We start from the raw sequence: 23,656 nt of genomic DNA, 5'->3' as shown, positions 1-23,656 counted from the left end.
AAACAGTTTGTGACTGATGTGTTTGCTAGTTCACACAGAGAGAAATTGTCCCTCGAGTATCGAGAGGATTACCATAATCTTCCGAAAGATTTGCTACCGAGAAGATTGCTATAATCTTCCGAAAGATCTACCGAGAAGATTGCTATAAACTTCCAAAAGATTTGCTACCGAGAAGATTGCTATAATCTCCCGAGAAGTTTGCTATTGAAAGGTTTGCTACCGAAAGGTTTGCTATAAAAAGGCTTGCTACCGAAAAGTATGCTGCTTCGAGAAGTTTGCTATAAACTTCTAAGAAAGTTATCTGCACAATAGAGAAATTGATATGCTTCAAGAGGCTTACTATCAAGAAGATTGTGACTTCCGAGAAGTTTGCTATAAACTTCCTCGAAGGTTACCTGCACTGTAGAAAAAAATGTCATGTCTCAAAGTGTTTGTTATCAAGAATATTGCATGCCAGAGATGGCCCTGAAAATTTTTATTGCTGAAACGAAGCAATTTTCATTCGGTGTGTCCGAAGAAGACTGACTGTAGTCGAGAAGATTGAATACAAAGCGAAGACATAACATTTGTTTTTTTGTTCTTCTTTCTCTTGTTTGAGTCGTAGGACCATCGTACTATTAAGAGGGGTATAAGTATTCAAGACTTTTGACTATTATGATGCTTAACCAAAACCTATGAGAGTTTGAGATAAATCTCTTTGTGTTTCGAATAAATACTTGTCAGCCAGAGACGTTCTTCGGAGATGCAAGATATTTGATTCGAACTGAGGAGTTAGCATTACTTGTTCCTCAAGTAATGTTACCGTTGTGCTCAAAATCTGACTGTTGGAAACATGTCGGTTGGCCATTAGCTGGACCGCGTGTTCCAAAATGGTCATTGCCCATCCGGAAAGGCTATGACTATAAATAGACATCCCACTCCAACGTCGTTTGTTGGCTACTCCGCTTGAGATTCTGAGAAGATTGATTGAGCACCCCTCTCCGAGAAAATCAAGAGCCAAAACTTAGAGAGTGGTTGAGCATCACAGTAGATCTGAGTTAAGAGTTCTTGTACCTATTAGTCTTGAGAGTTGAATACTCTCTAGACGGATAGGTGTCAGCTCGAGTGACGAAGAGTAATTGTCGTTTCCAAGTCAAAGTCTTCAACAACTAAGAGTCGTTGTGGTTTGTGAAGAGTGGCCAAGAGTAATTGTGGTCACCGAAGACAAAGTCCGTTGAAGGTTTGGAGATTTCCAAAAAGAATCTACCATGAGTGAAATCAACTAAAGTTCGAGGAACTTCACGTTGAGGAGAATAGGACAAAGAGAATTTATCTTCTGTGTTCAATCACAAGTCCCTCCAACAAGACGTAGCTCTTTAGTAGAAGAGTGAATTGGTCTACCAAATCATCTGTCGTCATCAAGCACCACCGGTCATTTCTATCCTACTGCATTTCTTTCGGTAATTTATTTTTGGTGCTCTTTGTTGCCGATAGATATCTATCTGCGATTCTTTATCTTCCAAGCATTCTTTTCAGTACTGTGACAATATTGTATTGCATATTTGCTTTCACGGTATTTAAGGTTGTTTGTTTGTATGTTCATCTACTCTTCATTTGATGTTGAAAGAAATACTCGGTAGGATGCACAAGCAAAGGATATAATTTGCAATCATCTCTCCAGGTCGCAATTCCTTTAGTACATAAGACTTGAAATAGAGAAAGAAATCTGGGACAGATTAGAGAAGATCAATGAAGGTGTTTCAACTCAAAAAGAAACACAAATCGATATTCTTTGGGCCATGTACAACCGCTTCAAGAGGCTCGAGAATGAAAACTTTCAAGAAACCTTTGATCGTCTAAATGATATCGCAAATGAGTTGCAAGGTCTTGGTGCTGAAGACATTACCGATCATGAGATTGTGAAGAAGTTGCTTCGGTCCCTAAATAGTTCTTTGAATACCCTTGGGCTGATTATCAAGGAAAATCGTGACTTCAAAAGTCTCGATGATGCTGATGTTATGGAGAGGATAAACATCCATGAAGAACAACAAGAAGAGAAAAGAGATCTGTATGGCGCTCGCTACCGAAAGAATCATGCTCTCAAAGCTGCTGCCGATTCTTCTTCAGACGCTGAAAATAATGTTGATGAAGATTCTGATGACCCTAATAGCATCAACAAAGATCTTGTGCAGATAACTAAGCATTTGCAATGCTGCCCGAAAAAGAACCAGTTTCCGAAAAAGAATCAGTTTCTGAAAAAGAATCAGTTTTCAAAAAAGAACTCGGGTAGTAATTCAAAGTCTTTGTCGAGGTCAAAATCTTCTGGAGAATATATTGCCACATGGCCCTCACCGTCCTCGAAATCTCCCACTCATTGTCAAACCAAGTAAGCATCTCATTCAACCTGGCTAACTTTGCCTGGTCGCCGCTGGCGATCTGCCTTCGCTGCTGCATCCTTTCCATAGATGTCCTTCTGAGTGGTCCGGTGCTAGCTTTGGAAGATGGGAGGAGAGACGGTGGTCTTGCAATAGAGAAGAGGGAGAGGCGAGACGATGGTTTTCGAATGGAGATGATGGAGAGGAGAGGGGGTGGTTTTGCAATGGAGAGGAGGGAGAGGTGAGACGGTGGTTTTGGAATGGAGACGATGGAGAGGAGAGGAGGTGGTTTTGCAATGGAGAAGAGGGAGAGGAGCGTGCAACAATGATTTAGGATTGGACGAGAGGGCCGACGCGCTGTGACTGGATCAAAATCAAAATCAAAATCAATTTACCCTTCAATTAAGAAAGCGACCCCACATTAACTAGTCTCCCTTTTATTATGGGTCATAATTGACCATGATTTTCACAAATAAAATATATGTTATACGTTGCAAAAATAATATATTTTGAAAGTACATTCAGATACGAACCAAACGATACACATGCATTCACATTTTGCTTGTAAAATACAGTACGTGGTCAAACTTTGACCTAAAATACACAAAACAAAAAAATACTTCCAAGACCAGCGCCAATCCTCTCCTCTTAAACCACCGCCGCTCCTCTCCTGTTCCAATCTAAATCCAGCGTCGCTCCTCTCCTCTTCAATTTCAAAACCACCACCCCTCCTCTCCTATTCCAATCCAAAACCAGCGTCGCTCCTCTCCCGTTCTAATCCAAAACCAGCGCTGCTCCTCTCCTCTTCCATTCAAAAACCACCGTCGACGAGTGAAGGTGTTGTGGAGAAGTAGATCGATGGAGGAGTACAACCGATACGTGAGGATCACAGACGACGACCCTGTGAAGCTAGCTAGGATGTTGGAGATACAGTCTTGGTTTGACAACAAGGACCAACTAGCAGCGACGGCGACATCCATGGCCAAATATCTGCAACAGAGCGAAAAGGCGGCGATACTCCCGAAGGGAGTCACGCGGGAGTACATAGAGCTGCTCCACTGGGCCATGGAGCAAATAGATTCACCAAATCCGATCATGAGGGAGCGGGGGTGGGAGTATCGATCCCAGATGGAGCATCCACCAGAGATTGAAGGATCGAGCATCTACAGGGTGCCGTTTGTGAGGGTGTCGTGCCAGAGCGAGCCGGTGGAGTCTTCGTCAACCGAACCCAACTGCAAGAGGAGAAAAGCAGTTGGCCCGACGACGCTTCCCTACCATCCTCTCCCTCGCCGTTCACATCATCTCACGGGGCGACTGTCTACCGCCGAGGAATAGGAGGCGACTGCCCCCCAGCCCAATAGTCAGGCAGGTTATGAATTTTCAGAAGGAGCTTAGGGTTGTCAGTATTTGCAGGTTGTGAATTGTGTTGTGTATTTTTAGAGTACTTTCAGATATGAATGTATTTTGAATTTCAGATTTGCAGTATTGAACATATGAAGTATTTTATGAATTCTAGAGATCTATTTTTAGCACTTAAAAATGTAGTTTCATAGGAGCATAAAAGTGCAGACAATGTGATTCTCAGAGAAGAAACCGCAAGTTCAGTTTCAGATAAGAAACTGCAACTTTCAGAGGCAGAGCATTTATATTAACACGTCCTTTTCAAACAGGGATAACATCATGTTGGAAGTTTTATTCATGGTCGAAAATGGAACTACCAGCCACTTAACATCATGCTGATCAACATTCATGCATAGCTGATACGTCTCCAACGTATCTATAATTTTTGATTGTTCCATGCTATTATATTATCTGTTTTGGATGTTAATGGACTTATTTTTACACTTTTATATTATTTTTGGGACTAACCTATTAACCGGAGGCCCAACCCAAATTGCTGTTTTTTTGCCTATTTTAGTGTTTCGCCGAAAAGGAATATCAAACGGAGTCCAAACGGAATGAAACCTTCGGGAGCATTATTTTTGGAACAAACGTGATCCAGGGGACTTGGAGTGGACATCAAGAAACAATCGAGGAGGCCACGAGGCAGGGGGTGCACCTACCCCCTAGACGCGCCTCAACCCTCGTGGGCCCCTCGTTACTCCACCGACCTACTTATTCCTCCTATATATATCCATATACCCCGAGAATATCCAGGAGCACCACAAAACCCTATTTCCACCGCCGCAACCTTCTGTACCCAAGAGATCCCATCTTGGGGCCTTTTCCAGAGCTCCGCCAGAGGGGGCATTGATCACGGAGGGCCTCTACATCAACTCCATGGCCCCTCCAATGATGTGTGAGTAGTTTACTTCAGACCTTCGGGTCCATAGCTAGTAGCTGGATGGCTTCTTCTCTCTCTTTGGATCTCAATACAAAGTTCTCCTCGATTCTCTTTGAGATCTATGCGATGTAACCTTCTTTTGCGGATTGTTTGTCGAGATCCGATGAATTGTGGGTTTATGATCAAGTTTATCTATGAACAATATTTGAACCTCCTCTGAATTCTTTTATGTATGATTGGTTTATCTTTGCAAGTCTCTTCGAATTATCAGTTTGGTTTGGCCAAATAGATTGATCTTTCTTGCAATGGGAGAAGTGCTTAGCTTTGGGTTCAATCTTGCGGTGCTCGATCCCAGTGACAGAAAGGGAAACGACACGTATTGTATTGTTGCCATCGAGGATAAAAAGGTGGGGTTTACATCATATTGCATGAGTTTATCTCTCTACATCATGTCATCTTGCTTAAGGCATTACTCTGTTCTTATGAACTTAATACTCTAGATGCATGCTGGATAGCGGTCGATGTGTGGAGTAATAGTAGTAGATGTAGAATCGTTTCGGTCTACTTGTCTCGGACGTGATGCCTATATACATGATCATGCCTAGATATTCTCATAATTATTCGCTTTTCTATCAATTGCTCAACACTAATTTGTTCACCCACCGTAATACTTATGCTATCTTGAGAGAAGCCACTAGTGAAACCTATGGCCCCCAGGTCTATTCTCCATCATATAAGTTTCCAATCTATTTTATTTTGCAATCTTTACTTTCAATCTATATCATAAAAATACCAAAAATATTTATCCTATTATTATCATCTCTATCAGATCTCACTCTTGCAAGTGGCCGTGAAGGGATTGACAACCCCTTTATCACGTTGGTTGCGAGGTTATTATTTGTTTGTGTAGGTACGAGGTGACTCGAGCGTGGTCTCCTAATGGATTGATACCTTGGTTCTCAAAAAATGAGGGAAATACTTACGCTCACTAGTAGAAAAAGGGTCAAACGTGAAGCACATTAGTGCCGGTTTGATTTTGGCCCGGTACTAATGGTACCATTAGTGCCAGTTCGAACAGATTTGCATTAATGCCGGTTCGTGTTGAACCTTTAGTACCGGTTCGTGGCACGAACCGGTACTAAAGGGGTGGTGGCAGGCTGGCGTCAGGCCGGGGCCCCACGATCACCTTTAGTACCGGTTCGTGTCATGAACCGGTAACCTTTAGTACCGGTTCGTGCCATGAACCGGTACTAAAGGGGTCTGACCTATAGTACCGGTTTGTGACACAAATCGGCACTATAGGGCAATTTTCAAACTCTACCCCCCCGTGTGTCGCCATTTCAGTTCTGAAAAAATCAAAAGAAAATAATAAAAACTTCAAAAAATAAAATCCTTCGAGAGGTAGTTATATTACTACATCTACTAGTTAGGAAAATTTAAAAACTACAATTTGGACATGTTTTGCAAAAAGTGTAGGGAAAATGTAAAACGGCTATAACTTTTGCATACGATGTCGGAAAAAAACATATAATATATTAAAAAATTCAGCACGAAAATCCGCATCCGATGGAGACGGCCTATGGCCTGTTTGGAATTTTTTAGATCCTCAATTCCAAAAGGAAAAAAAGATATGGTCAAATTTCTGTTTGTTTAAAAAAATTTGGTTAAATCTGGTCAAACTACTTATTCAAGAAGTATTAATGTTACTACATAATTATTCAAGAATATTAGTGTTACTAAATAATTATTTCAATTTTTTGAATTTTGGTCAAATCTAGTCAAACTATGGTCAAACTTATTGAAGAAATATTAGCGTTACTAAATAATTACTGTTTTTTAGAATAATAGTTTCAAACTCAAACGGTGAAATGTGTGACTTCATGCTCAAGCCAAACTCCTGAGGGTTAATAGGATTGACATCTTACTATTGTCAGGAAAACAACAAGTGCAGACTCGGAAACGAAGGAGAATAGAACCCGAAAGTTAAGCGTGCTTGGGCTGGAGTAGTGAGAGGGATGGGTGACCGGTCGGGAAGTTAGATGATTTGGAATGAGTGATCCACACTTGAGCAGTTAAGAGAGGTGATTAGAGACTAAATCATCAAATAATTCAAAAAAATTAAAAATCATTTTTTTCCAAAATTTTCAAAAAAAAATTCAAAAAAAAACCTTTAGTACCGGTTGGTAACACCAACCGGTACTAAAGGTCCCCCATACCAGGGCGCGAGCTCACGCCACGTGGTGGCACTTTAGTGCCGGTTCGTGCCGAACCGGTACTAAGGGGGGGGCTTTAGTGCCCACCCTTTAGTGCCGGTTATGGAACCGGCACTAAAGGCCCTTACGAACCGGCACTAAAGCTCTGTTTTCTACTAGTGGCTGCTTTACTGCATCACCCTTTCCTCTTCAAGGGAAAACCAACGCAATGCTCAAGAGGTAGCAAGAAGGATTTGTAGCACCGTTGCCGGGGAGATCTACGCCAAGTCAATACATACCAAGTACGCATCACAACTCTTATCCTTCGCATTACATTATTTGCCATTTGCCTCTCGTTTTCCTCTTCCCCACATCACCCTTGTCGTTTTATTCGCCCTCTTTTCCGTTCGCCCCTTTTCCGCTTGCTCCGTCATTATGGCTAGTCCTTTATCTACTCCTTTGTCCCCCGAGATTGAAGTTCTTAATTTTAAACAAAGGGAGGGAGAAAATCTAAAAGATGCTTGGTACAGAATTTGCAATGCGCAAAATATATCTACTAGAAAGCAATCTACTTCTGTTCTTCTTCGCAATTTTTATGTAGGCATCACTCCTTGGAATAGATATATTCTTGATACCATTACCGGAGGAAATTTATTGGGTAGCCATACTTTTGATTCTTATAATGCTATGATAGATTTTTTTGGCCCACCACCTCTTTTGGTTAATGGAACTATTTTAACTTTGGAACATGTGATGCAACGGCTTGAAATTATTAAAAATAAAGTTGCCACCGTAGTGTTGATTGAAAATTTGGATAGAAATATCCATAACCAAATTACCCAATACGGATCTAAGGTAGGAGTTGCTCTTAAATTTTTTAAAGAAAAGGAACCTATGGTTAATGAAAAGATAGATCAAGATCCCACTAGAATTGATAAAATTGAGGATATTATTACCAACCTAGGGTCTGCCTTTTCTTCCGTAAAAAATACTCATTCTAATGCTAAGATTGCCAATTTGATGTATGTTCCTAAAAATAAGGGTGAAACTTCTAGTAAGGAAAATGCGGACCTCAAATCCATAAGTGCTCACCCCAACTTTCTCACTATCCTTAAGGAACCTTTTGCTACAAATATTTTCTCGATTTCGTGCCTAGGAGTTTAATAATTAATAAAAATAAAGAAACTCCTAGGAGTTATAAGTGTCTTATTGAAGAATTGCCTACCAAAGATGGCAATACCTAGATCTATCCTTGCTTTTATGCCTAGCTAGGGGCGTTAAACGATAGCGCTTGTTGGGAGGCAACCCAAGTTTATTTTTATTCATTGCTTTTTGCTCCTGTTTAGTAATAAATAATTTATCTAGCCTATGTTTTGGTTGTGTTTTTGTGTTTAATTAGTGTTTGTGTCAAGTAGAACCGTTGGGAAGACTTGGGGAAAGTCTTTTTGATCTTGCTGTAAAAAACAGAAACTTTAGCGCTCACGAGAATTGCTGCCATTTTTTATTGGAGAGTGCTATTTAGTTAATTATTATTTTCAGATGATTAATAGATAAATTTCTAACGTCCATAAATTTATTTTAGAATTTTTGGGGTTTCAGAAGTTTGCGTTGGTTATAGATTACTACAGACTGTTCTGTTTTTGACAGATTCTGTTTTTCGTGTGTTGTTTGCTTATTTTGATGAATCTATGGCTAGTAAAAGAGTTTATAAACCATAGAGAAGTTGGAATACAGTAGGTTTAAAACCAATATAAATAAAGAATGAGTTCATTACAGTACCTTGAAGTGGTGTTTTGTTTTCTTTCGCTAATGGAGCTCACGAAGACTTTATTTTAAGTTTTGTGTTGTGAAGTTTTCAAGTTTTGGGTAAAGATTTGATGGATTATGGAACAAGGAGTGGCAAGAGCCTAAGCTTGGGGATGACCAAGGCACCCCAAGGTAAATCCAAGGACACCAAAAAGCCTAGGCTTGGGGATGCTCCGGAAGGCATCCTCTCTTTTGTCTTCGTTCATCGGTAACTTTACTTGGAGCTATATTTTTATTCACCACATGATATGTGTTTTGCTTGGAGCGTCTTGTATGATTTGAGTCTTTTCTTTTCAGTTTAACACAATTATCCTTGCTGTACACACCTTTTGAGAGAGACACACATGAGTCGGAATTTATTAGAATACTCTATGTGCTTCACTTATATCTTTTGAGCTATAAAGTTTTTGCTCTAGTGCTTCACTTATATCTTTTAGAGCACGGTGGTGGTTTTATTTTATAGAAATAATTGATCTTTCATGCTTCACTTATATTATTTTGAGAGTCCTTTAGCACAACATGGCAATTTGCTTTTAGGCATGATAAAAACTTTCATATAAGTGCATTGAATACTAAGAGAAGTTTGATACTTGATAATTGTTTTGAGATATGGAGATGGCGATATTAGAGTCATGCTAGTTGAGTAGTTGTGATTTTGAGAAATACTTGTGTTGAAGTTTGTGATTCCCATAGCATGAACGCATGGTGAACCGTTATGTGATGAAGTCGGAGCATGATTTATTTATTGATTGCCTTCCTTATGAGTGGCGGTCGGGGACGGGCGATGGTATTTTCCTACCAATCTATCCCCCTAGAAGCATGCGCGTAGTACTTTGTTTTGATAACTAATAGATTTTTGCAATAAGTATGTGAGTTCTTTATGACTAATGTTGAGTCCATGGATTATACGCACTCTCACCCTTCCACCATTGCTAGCCTCTCTAGTACCGCACAACTTTCGTCGGTACCATAAACCCATCATATACCTTCCTCAAAACAGCCACCATACCTACCTATTATGGGATTTCCATAGCCATTCCGAGATATATTGCCATGCAACTTTCCACCGTTCCGTTTTTTATGACATGCTTCGTCATTGTCATATTGCCATGCGTGATCATGTAGTTGACATCGTATTTGTGGCAAAGCCACCGTTCATATTTTTTCATACATGTCACTCTTGATTCATTGCATATCCCGGTACACCGCCGGAGGCATTCACATAGAGTCATATTTTGTTCTAAGTATTGAGTTGTAAGTAAAAAGAAGTGTGATGATCATCATTATTAGAGCATTGTCCCATTGAGGAAAGGATGATGGATACTATGATTCCCCCACAAGTCAGGATGAGACTCCGGACGAATAAAGAGAAAAGAGGCCAGAAAAAGAAGAAGGCCCAAATAGAAAAAAATGAGAGAAGGGACAATGTTACTATCCTTTTACCACACTTGTGCTTCAAAGTAGCACCATGATCTTCATGATAGAGAGTCTCATATGTTGTCACTTTCATAAACTAGTGGGAATTTTACATTATAGAACTTGACTTGTATATTCCAATGATGGGCTTCCTCAAATTGCCCTAGGTCTTCGTGAGTAAGCAAGTTGGATGCACACCCACTTAGTTTCTTTTGTTGAGCTTTCATACACTTATAGCTCTAGTGCACCTGTTGCATGGCAATCCCTACTCACTCACATTGATATCTATTGATGGGCATCTCCATAGCCCATTGATACGCCTAGTTGATGTGAGACTATCTTCTCCCTTTTGTCTTCTCCACAACCACCATTCTATTCCACATAGTGCTATGTCCATGGCTCACGCTCATGTATTGCGTGAAAATTAAGTTTGAGAACATCAAAAGTATGAAACAATTGCTTGGCTTGTCATCGGGGTTGTGTATGATTTAAATATTTTGTGTGGTGAAGATAGAGCATAGCCAGACTATATGATTTTGTAGGGATAACTTTCTTTGGCCATGTTATTTTGAGAAGACATAATTTCTTAGTTAGTATGCTTGAAGTATTATTATTTTTATGTCAATATTAAACTTTTATCTTGAATTTTTCGGATCCGAACATTCATGCCACAATAAAGAAAAATTACATTGAGAAATATGTTAGGAAGCATTCCACATCAAAAATTCTATTTTTATCATTTACCTACTCGAGGACGAGCATGAATTAAGCTTGGGGATGCTTGATACGTCTCCAACGTATCTATAATTTTTGATTGTTCCATGCTATTATATTATCTGTTTTGGATGTTAGTGGGCTTATTTTTACACTTTTATATTATTTTTGGGACTAACCTATTAACCGGAGGCCCAACCCAAATTGCTGTTTTTTTTTGCATATTTTAGTGTTTCGCCGAAAAGGAATATCAAACGGAGTCCAAACGGAATGAAACCTTTGGGAGCGTTATTTTTGGAACAAACGTGATCTAGGGGACTTGGAGTGGACGTCAAGAAACAATCGAGGAGTCCACGAGGCAGGGGGCGCGCCTACCCCCCTAGACGCGCCCTCCACCCTCGTGGGCCCCTCATTGCTCCACCGACCTACTTCTTCCTCCTATATATATATATTCATATACCCCGAGAATATCCAGGAGCACCACGAAACCCTATTTCCACCGCCGCAACCTTCTGTACCCAAGAGATCCCATCTTGGGGCCTTTTCCGGAGCTCCGCCGGAGGGGGCATTGATCACGGAGGGCCTCTACATCAATTCCATGGCCCCTCCGATGATGTGTGAGTAGTTTACTTCAGACCTTCGGGTCCATAGCTAGTAGCTAGATGGCTTCTTCTCTCTCTTTGGATCTCAATACAATGTTCTCTTCGATTCTCTTGGAGATCTATTCGATGTAACCTTCTTTTGCGGTGTGTTTGTCGAGATCCGATGAATTGTGGGTTTATGATCAAGTTTATCTATGAACAATATTTGAATCTCCTCTGAATTCTTTTATGTATGATTGGTTTATCTTTGCAAGTCTCTTCGAATTATCAGTTTGGTTTGGCCTGCTAGATTGATCTTTCTTGCAATGGGAGAAGTGCTTAGCTTTGGGTTCAATCTTGCGGTGCTCGATCCCAGTGACAGAAAGGGAAACGACACGCATTGTATTGTTGCCATCGAGGATAAAAAGATGGGGTTTACATCATATTGCTTGAGTTTATCCCTCTACATCATGTCATCTTGCTTAAGGCGTTACTCTGTTCTTATGAACTTAATACTCTAGATGCATGCTGGATAGCGGTCGATGTGTGGAGTAATAGTAGTAGATGTAGAATCGTTTCGGTCTACTTGTCTCGGATGTGATGCCTATATACATGATCATGCCTAGATATTCTCATAATTATTCGATTTTTCTGTCAATTGCTCGACAGTAATTTGTTCACCCACCGTAATACTTATGCTATCTTGAGAGAAGCCACTAGTGGAACCCATGGCCCCCGGGTCTATTCTCCATCATATAAGTTTCCAATCTATTTTATTTTGCAATCTTTACTTTCAATCTATATCATAAAAACACCAAAAATATTTATCTTATTATTATCATCTCTATCAGATCTCACTCTTGCAAGTGGCTATGAAGGGATTGACAACCCCTTTATCGCGTTGGTTGCGAGGTTCTTATTTGTTTGTATAGGTACGAGGTGACTCGAGCGTGGTCTCACTGCTGACATCTGGGACCCACCGGAAGGGCCTTCGTATTTCGTGAAAAAAATGTTCCCGCCGCTGACAGCTCGGACCCACCAGCTATATCTTTGCACACAAGGAAGTGCTTCCTTATTACGCAGAAAAAAAGAATACCCCCCTACTAGCTAGGACCCACCATATGGGAGGCTGACTTGTGGGCCTACTAAGTTGACGCGGACGGAGGGTTTTGTCAACTTAGTCAATATGAACGATTCTAGCTCTAGTGACCGTACGATGTCCATCCAACGGCCGTAGTGCTTCTTCAACCTCTGGTCTTCTTGCTCCAGCCGCCCCAAGCAGCGCCGGTCGTGCCGCCTGTTCCTGCCTCCCGTGGCCTGCTGTGCTGCCACGGAGGCCTCACCGGCCCCTACTACTCCCACCGCTGGCCAGGCCATCCCTCTACTCACCCACATCCCCTATTATTTTGCGGTGATGGCAGCCTCACACCGCAGCCGAAGCAGTGAACCATCGTACTCCTCTCCGCGTGGGCATCCATTGCCATGTCTTCCCCGGCTCCGCGTCATCCCCTTCCTAGGCCTCGTCGTCCTCTACCGCCCTAGTGCTCTCGGCGCGGCGTGGTCAACGTGGCCAAGGAACGACTTCCATCGGAAGAGTATTGTACATGGAGAGGCTGATAGCTGGGTCCACGGCCGCAGCAAGGAAGTGCCTCATTATGCGCAAAATAATGATTCCTCCACCTGACAGCAGGGACCCACCAGACGAGCCACCGTATTTTGTGAAAAAAACATCCCCCCCTGATTGCTAGGACCCACCAGCTACATCTTCACATGCAAGGAACTGCCTGACAGTCGGGACCCACCTGGTAAAAGCGTACATAGGGTTGTCATTCTGGTCGCGAACGTGTACGTACATACTGGTCGATGTAGAGGCGCGCACGTGTCGTAGTAGAGGCGCGCACGTAGCATGTACACGTACGTACAACCAGGGTGCAAGAAAGAAAATACGATCACGTATGTACATACGGGTGAGGTCTCGAATGCCTACTTGCGCATACATACGGCCAGGGCTCGTGTACATGGCTGGGTCTGAATGGAGAAACTGCGTCGTCGTGTTCATGGGGAGGCAACGGAATGCGTCGTGTTCAACGGGAGGCAACGGAACGCGTGCTGTTCATCGGGAGCCAACCGGCTTGGATGGAATAGCCAATGGAAACGAGGCCCGGTGTACCGCAGAATGGAGGAAACGTCCTTGTGTTCGACCGGCCACGGTCGAAACGGGATCCTGTTCATCGGGAGGGGTCCGACATACCGCAAAACAGAGGCAACAGACTTCTCTTGGACCTCCTACGGTCGAAACGGGGTCCTGTTGATCGGGAGGGGTGTGGCGTACCGCAAAACAGAGGAAATGGACTTGTGTTGGAGCGCTATGGTCGAAACGGGGGTCCTGTTGACCGGGAGGGGTGTGGCGTACCACAAAACGGGACTCCATGGGATACTGTTTATCTCCATCGTCGACCTCATCCAGCCTCCACGGGCTACTGTTCATCCACCGTCGACCTCCTCTAGCCTCCACCTATGACTATTCATCCACGGGCTCCTGTTCATCCAGCCTTCACCGCGCGCTCCTCCACCGGCTACTGTTCAACTATCCCTCTCCATGGGGTCCTGTTCAACCACCCCTCCATGGGACACTGTTCATCCAGCCCTCCACCGGCTACTGTCCAACCAGCCCTCCATGGGGTCGTCCTGTTCATCCAGCCCTCCATGGGGTTTTGTTCATCCACCCCCAATCGGCTCGATCGGGGTCCTGTTCATCCAGCGGCAACGGCCTCTACTACCACAGGGTCCTATTCATCCAATCCCCCACCGGGAACTGTTCATCCAACCCCCCAACAACGCTCAATGTTCATCCAGAGGCAGCATCGATCGACTTTAGTTAGCAGTAGCAGCGAAGGAATCACTCGGGTTCAGTTAACAGCAAGTGTCGGTGTCAAAACCGGCGGATCTCGGGTAGGGGGTCCCGAACGGTGCGTCCAGGCCGGATGGTAACAGGAGGCAGGGGACACGATGTTTTACCCAGGTTCGGGCCCTCTTGATGGAGGTAAAACCCTACGTCCTGCTTGATTAATATTGATGATATGGGTAGTACAAGAGTAGATCTACCACGAGATCAGAGAGGCTAAACCCTAGAAGCTAGCCTATGGTATGATTGTATTTTATGGTTGTTGTCCTACGGACTAAAACCCTTCGGTTTATATAGACACCGAAGAGGGTTAGGGTTACACAAGGTCGGTTACAAAGGAGGAGATATCCATATCCGTATTGCCTAGCTTGCCTTCCACGCCAAGTAGAGTCCCATCCGGACACGAGACGAAGTCTTCAATCTTGTATCTTCATAGTCTAACAGTCCGGCCAATGTAGATAGTCCGGCTGTCCGGAGACCCCCTAATCTAGGACTCCCTCAGTAGCCCCTGAACCAGGCTTCAATGACGATGAGTCCGGTGTGCAGTATTGTCTTCGGCATTGCAAGGCGGGTTCCTTCTCTGAATACATCACAGAAGAATTTGAATACTAGGGTAGTGTCCGACCCTGCAAAATAAGTTCCACATTCCACCATAGAGAGAATAATATTTTCGCAGATCTAGTTTGCTGGCTTGTTTTGGCAGCATGACGTTATGTCATGGCCCGATGATTATTCGAACCGTTTCCTTCAACCAGCCCCGCACATAACGCGAGGCAGTTTTTCGACACGTCTTGTCAAAGCAGAGATCATGTCCCCTTATTATGGGATTCTCATCAATACGGGCGTGGGTAACCCAACTGCGCCATTAATTACGGCGCTTGGGGGATAAGCGAGTTTTATCAGGCAAGTGGGGACGCTTAGTTTCGTCCGCCCATATAAAGGGATAAGGATTCACCTTTCTATCCACGCCTTCTTCCTCCCTTGCTCATCCGTTTTCGCACACTCGAGCTCTAGTGCCCAAGTCCACACTTCCCACCTCAACCTTCTCCAACCATGTCCGGAGCGGGAGGTAGGTGGATGGTCTCCTCCGTCACGGAGGGAGACATCAAGAAGCTGCGCGGAGCCGGATACTTAGCCGCAAACATCGCACATCGGCTGCCCGTTGCGGGGCAGATCGTCCTACCCCGAAACCTCACGAGAGGGTAGTTTTCCTTCACCACTTCCTCCGTGGACTAGGGTTTCCCCTCCATCCATTCGTCCATGGTCTCATGTTGTACTACGGGCTGGACTTTCATGATCTGGCCCGAACTTCATCCTCAACATTTCGGCGTTCATGGTCGTGTGTGAGGCTTTCCTACGCATCCGGCCCCACTTCGGCCTGTGGTTAAAGACCTTCAATATCAAGCCGAAGGTGGTACGAGGCCAACAAGCAGAATGCGGCGGAGCCATGGTGGGCAAGATGCCCAATGTCATATGGCTCGAAGGCTCCTTCGTGGAGACAATAAAGGGATGGCAATCGGCATGGTTCTACATCACCGAGCCGTGCGATGCCAAATGGGTGGCAGCCCCCGAGTTTCGATCCGGATTCCCTACGCGGCTCACTTCTTGGAAAGAGAAGGGCTTGTCGTGGGGTTCGTCGGTGGAGCTGGATGGACTCCAGAAATGTATCCGGAGTATGGCGAGCAAGAAGCTCAAGCTCGTCAACATAGTCCAAGTTATGCTCATCCACCGGATCCTCCCGTGCCAACAACGGGAGTTCAACTTGTGGGAGTTTGACCCGGCGCAACACCGAACTCTGAACAGGCTCTTCGACATGACTCATGAAGATGCCTGGAGGGTGCTGTTCAAAAGTGCCAAGGTCCCCCCTCCTATTACTAAGGATCGCGGATTCAGCGCGAAGCGCCAAGCCAGTGCGGTAAGCTGCTTTACCTTTCACAGGATACTTATTTTTTTATAGATTGACTCTATGCGGGATCTAAACTCCCATACCTTTGACAGGACTGGTAGAAGATGGCCGGACAGATCGACTGTCCGGCTCCTTTGCCCAAAGGCCCCGCAGACGCTCTTCTGATAAAGATGTTGACTCCGGCCCCTTATACGGTGTCGGAGAAGACCAAGAAGGCCAAGGGAACCTGTAAGAGTTCCCGACGCCAGGCGTCGCCGGACTCACCGTCCGATGACTCTGCGGCGCACTCTTCCCCCAAAGACGAGGAAGAAGAAGAAGAAGATGCTCCCCCACCGACTGGGGGAGACAGGAAAAGGAAAGCCGCCCCAACTGGGGGGGCCGAAGTGTCCAAGAAGGGAAGGACTCTCCTTCCGGACAGTTCCACCGCCGCCGACGAAGGCGAAGATGAGTGGTTGCCCAGGGCCAAGCCCCCGGGGAGATCGTAAGTATTCGGATATCAGAGTAACTCATATGATTCCTTTGTCGCACTGGTTTCCCTAACACCGAACATAATTATGCAGGCCGCCACGAGCCAATATCGAGGTATCATCGGACGGCTCCCTGGGCTCGTCGGACATGGACAGTGATCTAGTCCCGACCGCCACCTCCCCTCATCCTGCCGACGACACCGAGGTGTTGTCTCAAGAGGCACCGGATCGAGGGGAGACAGTCCCGGAGGCGCCTCAAGGCGACCTTCCGGACTCCGGGAGCCGAGGGGACGGGGCCCCTGAGAGCTCAGAGTTCGTCACTCAGCCGAACACCGCGCTGGAACCTCCAGCGGTTCTAGGCTCGGGCAGGTGGCCTCCTTCTAGGAGGGGCAAGACGCCTATGCCGGTGACCTCTGTCCATCTAGAGGCACCGAACAATCTGCTGGAAGCGCTTCGCAGCGCTTCCATCGACGAGGAGCACCGCACTATCATGAGTGCGGTGATCCAGAAGGTTCAGTCCGCCAAGAGCGGATTGACTGAAGCCTGTGCCAGCCTTCTAACAGGCTTCGAGGTAAGTGTTTTAAAATGTAGTAGGAATATTACCGCATAGACAGTAGCCCCTGATGCTTTGTTCGGTGTTCACAAAGAAAAGCCGAACAGAGGATCAAATAACATCGCAGGAGTCTAATATAAGTGAGTCAATATGCATATGCAGGCTTCGCTGCTGGCGTCTGCCGCACTGACTGCGGAGGTCGCCGTACTGAAGCAGGCCCTCGAGGGATCCCGGAAAGAGCTCGGCCTCGCCAAGAGGCAGCTCGAGGAGAACAAGGGTAAGTAATACCCTGTCTATAGTTATGTATATATAAAAGAAGACGCGATTGCAAAATGACAGGATCATCGAATATTTGCCAGGGGCCACGACTGAGGTGGCGACCCTGAAGCAAGCGCTGACCAAGGCCGAAGATAAAGCGGCCAAGGAGCGCACCGAGTGAGAGAAGCACGAGGCTCGGGTGGGCGAGGTGCAGCAAGAGCTCCAGGCTCTCGTGGCGAAGCATGAGGCATTGGAGCTTGACTCAAAGACGCGGGAGTCTGAGCTTGCCGCGGCCCTCGAGAGCGCAAAAAGTGCCAAGGTCGAAGCCCAAAAGGCTCTCCAAGAGATCGACATGATGAAGAAGATAGCGGCGGGTAAGGCTTTCTATATGCAAATCAAGCATGTAAAAGTAAATTACTGATTACTTCCCCGAATCCGGAGCTCTCCAGGAGCATTCGCAGATTTGCCCCGCAGCATGTCCGATGCCGCACAATTTTACCAGGCCGAGGATGGAAGCTCAACGGAGAAGCTGTTCTGGTCTCAGTATGCTGAGGCCGAACACCCGGTGCCAATGAGTGACCAACTAAAGCAGATGGTTGAGCTACATAAGGCGGCCGATCAGGCCATGAAGAGCTTTATAGTCTGGCTGTGGCCTGGCGACACCCTTCCAAACAACTTCTTCGGCCTGGTGAGGCGGCTTGTGGATGCCTGCCCGCGGCTGGAGGTCATCAAGCGATCCGTCTACATTGAAGGTGCACGCCGGGCTTTCGCCCGTGTGAAATTGCAGTGGGTCAAGCTAGACGCCGTGAAGCTGATCAAGGAGGGGCCACCGGGGGGCAAGGAGCATCGCCACCCCGAGATGTACTACGAGGGTGTTCTGCCGGGTGCCCATCTCATCGTGGACGAGTGTTCAAAAGATGTAATATTTGAATGAGACTTGCTCGTTTTATCCTGTATGTATGAAAACTTGTTTCATATGCGCTATGCAACGCTTGTTAGAATTTAAAATATTACCTTCTGTTTGGCTGTTTATCCAATCTGAGAGATGGCTAGTCCTCGGCTTCTGCCCCCATGCCATGAGTGCTGGGGTGTTTAGGATAAACCTGAGCACTCTTGTTCCCATGTTTGGGTCCTTCGAGGGAGGTGCTCAGCACAACGAACAAGGCAACCAGACTAATAATGCTTTATCACTCTCACTTAGCCATAGAATTCTATAATTTTAAATTTTGGCCAAGCCCCTGGTATTCGGAAGGCCGAATTCGGGGCACGATACACCCCTTTAAGCCGGACAGGGCCGGCCCCTCGCTCTAAGCGGCATAAGTCTTTAGGGACTTGAAAACCTCGCCGAACAGCGACCAGTCTCTCGCCTTATCATGACAGTCAGTTTTAGCTTTCTCTACTGAGGTGCTGAACCCAGCAGAACCGGGGCACAATCGCAGTAGTTCTCCTAGAGCTACCTTAGCCGATAGAGCGGAACGTAAGGTACCAAAACATAGGAGCCGGGCAAACCCAACATTTGACCAAAGACATGATTCGGAGCTAATGCATATAATGCTATAAGTTCGGGGTGCCGCACTTGTGAAAGTGTTCGGACTTTTCACACCGCATTGTGGGGTACATAAGCCCCTGGTGTATTGGCCGTACCAAAGTGTACGGTTGCAAGGCGTCATTAATGAACACAAAGATATATATATATATATAACAAGAATGCAATAATAATCGTAATGTCATGCATTGTTTATTCAAAAAATTGCGTTAAGGCAGAGTGATATAGATAGTGCGATAAGCAAAGAGTAGGACTATGTCCCTTCAAAGGGCAAGATGAGGAATGATATTAAATCGAATATTTTGCTCGTTACTGTAATCCACCTGGGAATTCCTTGGTACGACGTAACTGTCTGCCTCCTTGGTTGCTGCATCATGTGTTCGGCAATAGCGCTGCCGGACAGTGTTTCCAGAGATTAAGGTCCTGAAAAAAAGAGAAAAAAATTAACCAAACGGGAAGCCCCTAGTGCGGTTTAAGCCACGTCTTGGGGCGTGCCACAGTTGTGCCCCCCCTCCCCACCTGTGCCCATGGTATTTTTAATGCGTAATTATGTACGCGCGGCACGAGTTTCGCCGTTGGGCTGGGATTGGGGTGGCGCCGCATTGCTACGCGAGCTTAGATCGCGCCAGGCGGTCGATTTGCCGATTGCTCCGAGCGCGCTTGAAGGTGTCCGTGCTTTGAAGCGCCGAACTGGTTGATTGCCTTGAGAGGCTGCTTTGCGCTTCTGCTGCGAGGGCTACGGTGTGCTCCTCTGTTCGGAGAGAGCGCTCTGTGTTTCCATTGACTGTAATAACTCCGCGAGGTCCTGGCATCTTGAGCTTGAGGTATGCATAATGTGGTACCACATTGAATCTAGCAAATGCGGTTCGCCCAAGCAGCGCGTGATAACCACTGCGGAACGAGACTATATCGAAGATTAACTATTCGCTTCGGAAATTATCCGGGGATCCGAAGACCACTTCCAGTGTAATTGTGCCTGTGCAATGGGCCTCCACACCTGGAATGACGCCTTTAAAGGTCGTTTTTGTGGGTTTGATCCTTGAGGGGTCTATACCCATTTTGCACACCGTGTCCTGATAAAGCAGGTTCAGGCTGCTGCCGCCATCCATAAGGACTCGAGTGAGGTGGAATCCGTCAATGATTGGGTCTAGGACCAGTGCGGCAAATCCGCCATGACGGATGCTAGTGGGGTGGTCCCTGCGATCGAAGGTGATCGGACAGGAGGACCAAGGGTTGAACTTTGGGGCGACTGGCTCCAACGCATAGACGTCCCTGAGTGCATGCTTCCGCTCCCTCTTGGGGATGTGGGTTGCGTATATCATGTTCACCGTCCGCACTTGCGGGGGAAACCTCTTCTGTTCTCCAGTGTGCGGCTGCCGGGGCTCCTCCTCGTCATCGCTATGCGGCCCCTTGTCCTTGTTTTCGGTAATTAACTTGCCGGCCTGCTTGAACACCCAACAATCCCTGTTGGTGTGATTGGCTGGCTTGTCTGGGGTGCTGTGTATTTGACACGAGCGATCGAGTACACGGTCCAAGATGGACGGACCCGGCGTACTTTGTTTGAATGCCTTTTTCCATTGACCGGGTTTAGAGCCTTTGAATCCGGCATTAACTGCCGTATCCTCAGTATTTTCGCTGTTAATACGGCGCTTATGTTTGTTGCGACGTGACCTGCTATTGCCGTCCTTGGTATCCGGGGTACCATGGTTCTTTGATATGTTATTACTGCGAGCCAGCTAGTTGTCCTCTCCCGCACAAAAGCGGGTCATGAGCATCGTGAGAGCTGCCATAGATTTCGGCTTTTCCTGACCAAGGTGCCGGGCTAGCCACTCGTCTCGGATGTTATGTTTGAAAGCCGCTAAGGCCTCCGCATCCGGACAGTCAACGATCTGATTTTTCTTTGTAAGGAACCGAGTCCAGAATTGCCTGGCCGACTCTTATGGCTGCTGAATTATGTGGCTCAAGTCATCGGCGTCTGGTGGTCGCACATAAGTGCCCTGAAAGTTGTCGAGGAATGCGGCTTCCAGATCTTCCCAACAACCAATGGAGTCCGCTGGCAAGCTGTTAAGCCAATGCCGCGCTGGTCCTTTGAGCTTTAGTGGGAGGTATTTGATGACGTGTAAGTCATCACCGCAGGCCATGTGGATGTGGAGGAGGAAATCCTCGATCCATATTGCGGGATCTGTTGTGCCATCGTATGATTCAATATTTACAGGTTTGAAACCTTCTGGGAATTGATGTTCCATTACTTCGTCTATGAAGCATAAGGGGTGTGCGGCGCCTCTGTATTGGGCTATGTCGCGACGCAGCTCGAATGGGTCTTGCCCGCTGTGTTCGGCCCGGTCGGATTTGCTTTTACTGTATCTGGCATGACGTTTATCGTCTCGCAGAGTAGTGCACCCTCGTGATCCGTAGATCGATCTTGCATGCTTTGCTTTGTCCTCCAATATGTCTCGCAGGTCTAGCGTATCTCCCCATGCCTTTTTATTTGAATGGCGTCGGGGTGGAGGCTGAGTTATGGCTGGAATGCCTCTCTATCGCGGCCATGAGGTGGCCGATCAGCCATATCATACACTTCTTCCTCTAGTCGGGGTAGTAACCTGCACCTTGGGTAACTCTTGGAGGGGCGCTTGAGTTTATATTCCTCGGCCGCGAGGACTTTAGTCCATCTGTCAGCTAGCAGATCTTGATCAGCTTGAAGCTGCCGCTGCTTTTTCTTCAGGCTATTTGCCGTGGCCATAAGCCGGCGCTTGAAGCGCTCTTGTTCGATGGGATCCTCTGGTACGGCGAATTCATCGTCGCCGAGGCTTGCCTTGTCTTCAGAGGGGGGCATGTGATTGTCATCCTCCTCCTCTCCGTATGCCGCTCTCTTAGGAGAGCTGGCTCCTCCATCCTCCTGCTCTAAATCATGCTGGAGGGGATTGTTGTTGTCTTCGGCACTATCCAGAGTGTTATTATCTCCTGTGCTGGTATCACCACTTTTGCTTTAGCGGGACTTAGAGCGGCGCCGCTAACGTCGGTGCTTGGGTTGCTTCTTGGAGGGGTCATCCTCCACTATCTCGTCGCCATTGCCTTCTTTGGGTGTATCCACCATGTATATGTCATATGACGAGGTGGCTTTCCAGTGCCCTATAGGTGCTGGTTCATGTTCGTCTCCTACATCGTCGTCCATACTGTCGATGTCTTCGGAGTCGAAGTCGAGCATGTCGGTTAAATCATCGACAGTGGCTACGAAGTGGGTGGTGGGTGGGAGTCGAATTTCTTCATCGTCCGCATCCTAATCCTGTTGGCCATAGCCCGGCCAGGGCTCTCCTGACAAAGAGAGAGACCTCAGTGAATTCAGAATGTCGCCGAAGGGCGAGTGCTGAAAGATATCCGCGGTGGTGAATTCCATGATCGGCGCCCAATCGGATTCGATTGGCAGGGGCGCGGGCGGTTCGGAGTCCGGAGAAGAGTCCGACACCTTGGAGTCATGGGCTGCGCAGAGGGTTAGGCTGGTGTTCGGCTCGATCACCGTTGAGACTGCAACCCCTGAGGCAGTGTCTAACCATCCATCCTCGATTGACGCAGTTGGCTCCGAGCTAAGGGTCAGAGCTGATGCGGGTGCGGCCTCTGGGGTACTGTTCGGCGACAGAGCTAGGCCATACCCATCGTGACAATACGGCGCGCCCGGCTGTGGATCGAATCCGTCAAAGATCAAGTCTCCGCAGACGTCGGCCGTGTAGTTCAAACTTCCAAATCTGACCTGATGGCCAGCGGCGTAGCTTTCAATCTGCTCCAGATGGTCAAGTGAATTAGCCCGCAGTGCAAAGCCGACGAATACGAAGATCTGTCCGGGGAGAAAAGTCTCACCCTGGACCGCATCACTATCGATGATAGTAGGAGCCATCAAGCCAAAGGCGACGACACAGAGGAACTCTCAATGAAAGCACCAATGTCGGTGTCAAAACCGGCGGATCTCTGGTAGGGGGTCCCGAACTGTGCCTCTATGCCGGATGGTAACATGAGGCAGGGGACACGATGTTTTACCCAGGTTCGGGCCCTCTTGATGGAGGTAAAACCCTACGTCCGGCTTGATTAATATTGATGATATGGGTAGTACAAGAGTAGATCTACCACGAGACCAGAGAGGCTAAACCCTAGAAGCTAGCCTATGGTATGATTGTATGTTATGGTTGTTGTCCTACGGACTAAAACACTTCGGTTTATATAGACACCGGAGAGGGTTAGGGTTACACAAGGTCGGTTACAAAGGAGGAGATATCCATATCCATATTGCCTAGCTTGCCTTCCACGCCAAGTAGAGTCCCATCCGGACACGAGACGAAGTCTTCAATCTTGTATCTTCATAGTCTAACAGTCCGGCCAATGTAGATAGTCCGGCTGTCCGGAGACCCCCTAATCCAGGACTCCCTCAGCAAGGGATCGATCGCTCGGGTTCAGTACCGTAGCTAGTGCAATCGCTCGGGTTCAGTTAGAGCCCAACGCCTCGCTCGGGTTCAGTTAGAGCCCAACGCCTCGCACGCATGCGCGTACATACGAGAGAAATGCACATCGCTCGGCCCCCGACCACCCACCATAACCGGGAACTCCCCCGTTATTTTCCTCGCCCTCGCTTCTAGCATGGTTTTTTCTGTCATGGATGGCCCAAAGAATGTCACACAGCCGCGTCTC

Source organism: Triticum urartu, chromosome 7 (assembly GCF_003073215.2).
Source record: "Triticum urartu cultivar G1812 chromosome 7, Tu2.1, whole genome shotgun sequence".
Taxonomy (NCBI): domain Eukaryota; kingdom Viridiplantae; phylum Streptophyta; class Magnoliopsida; order Poales; family Poaceae; genus Triticum; species Triticum urartu.
Note: the sequence above shows the minus strand (reverse complement) of the source record.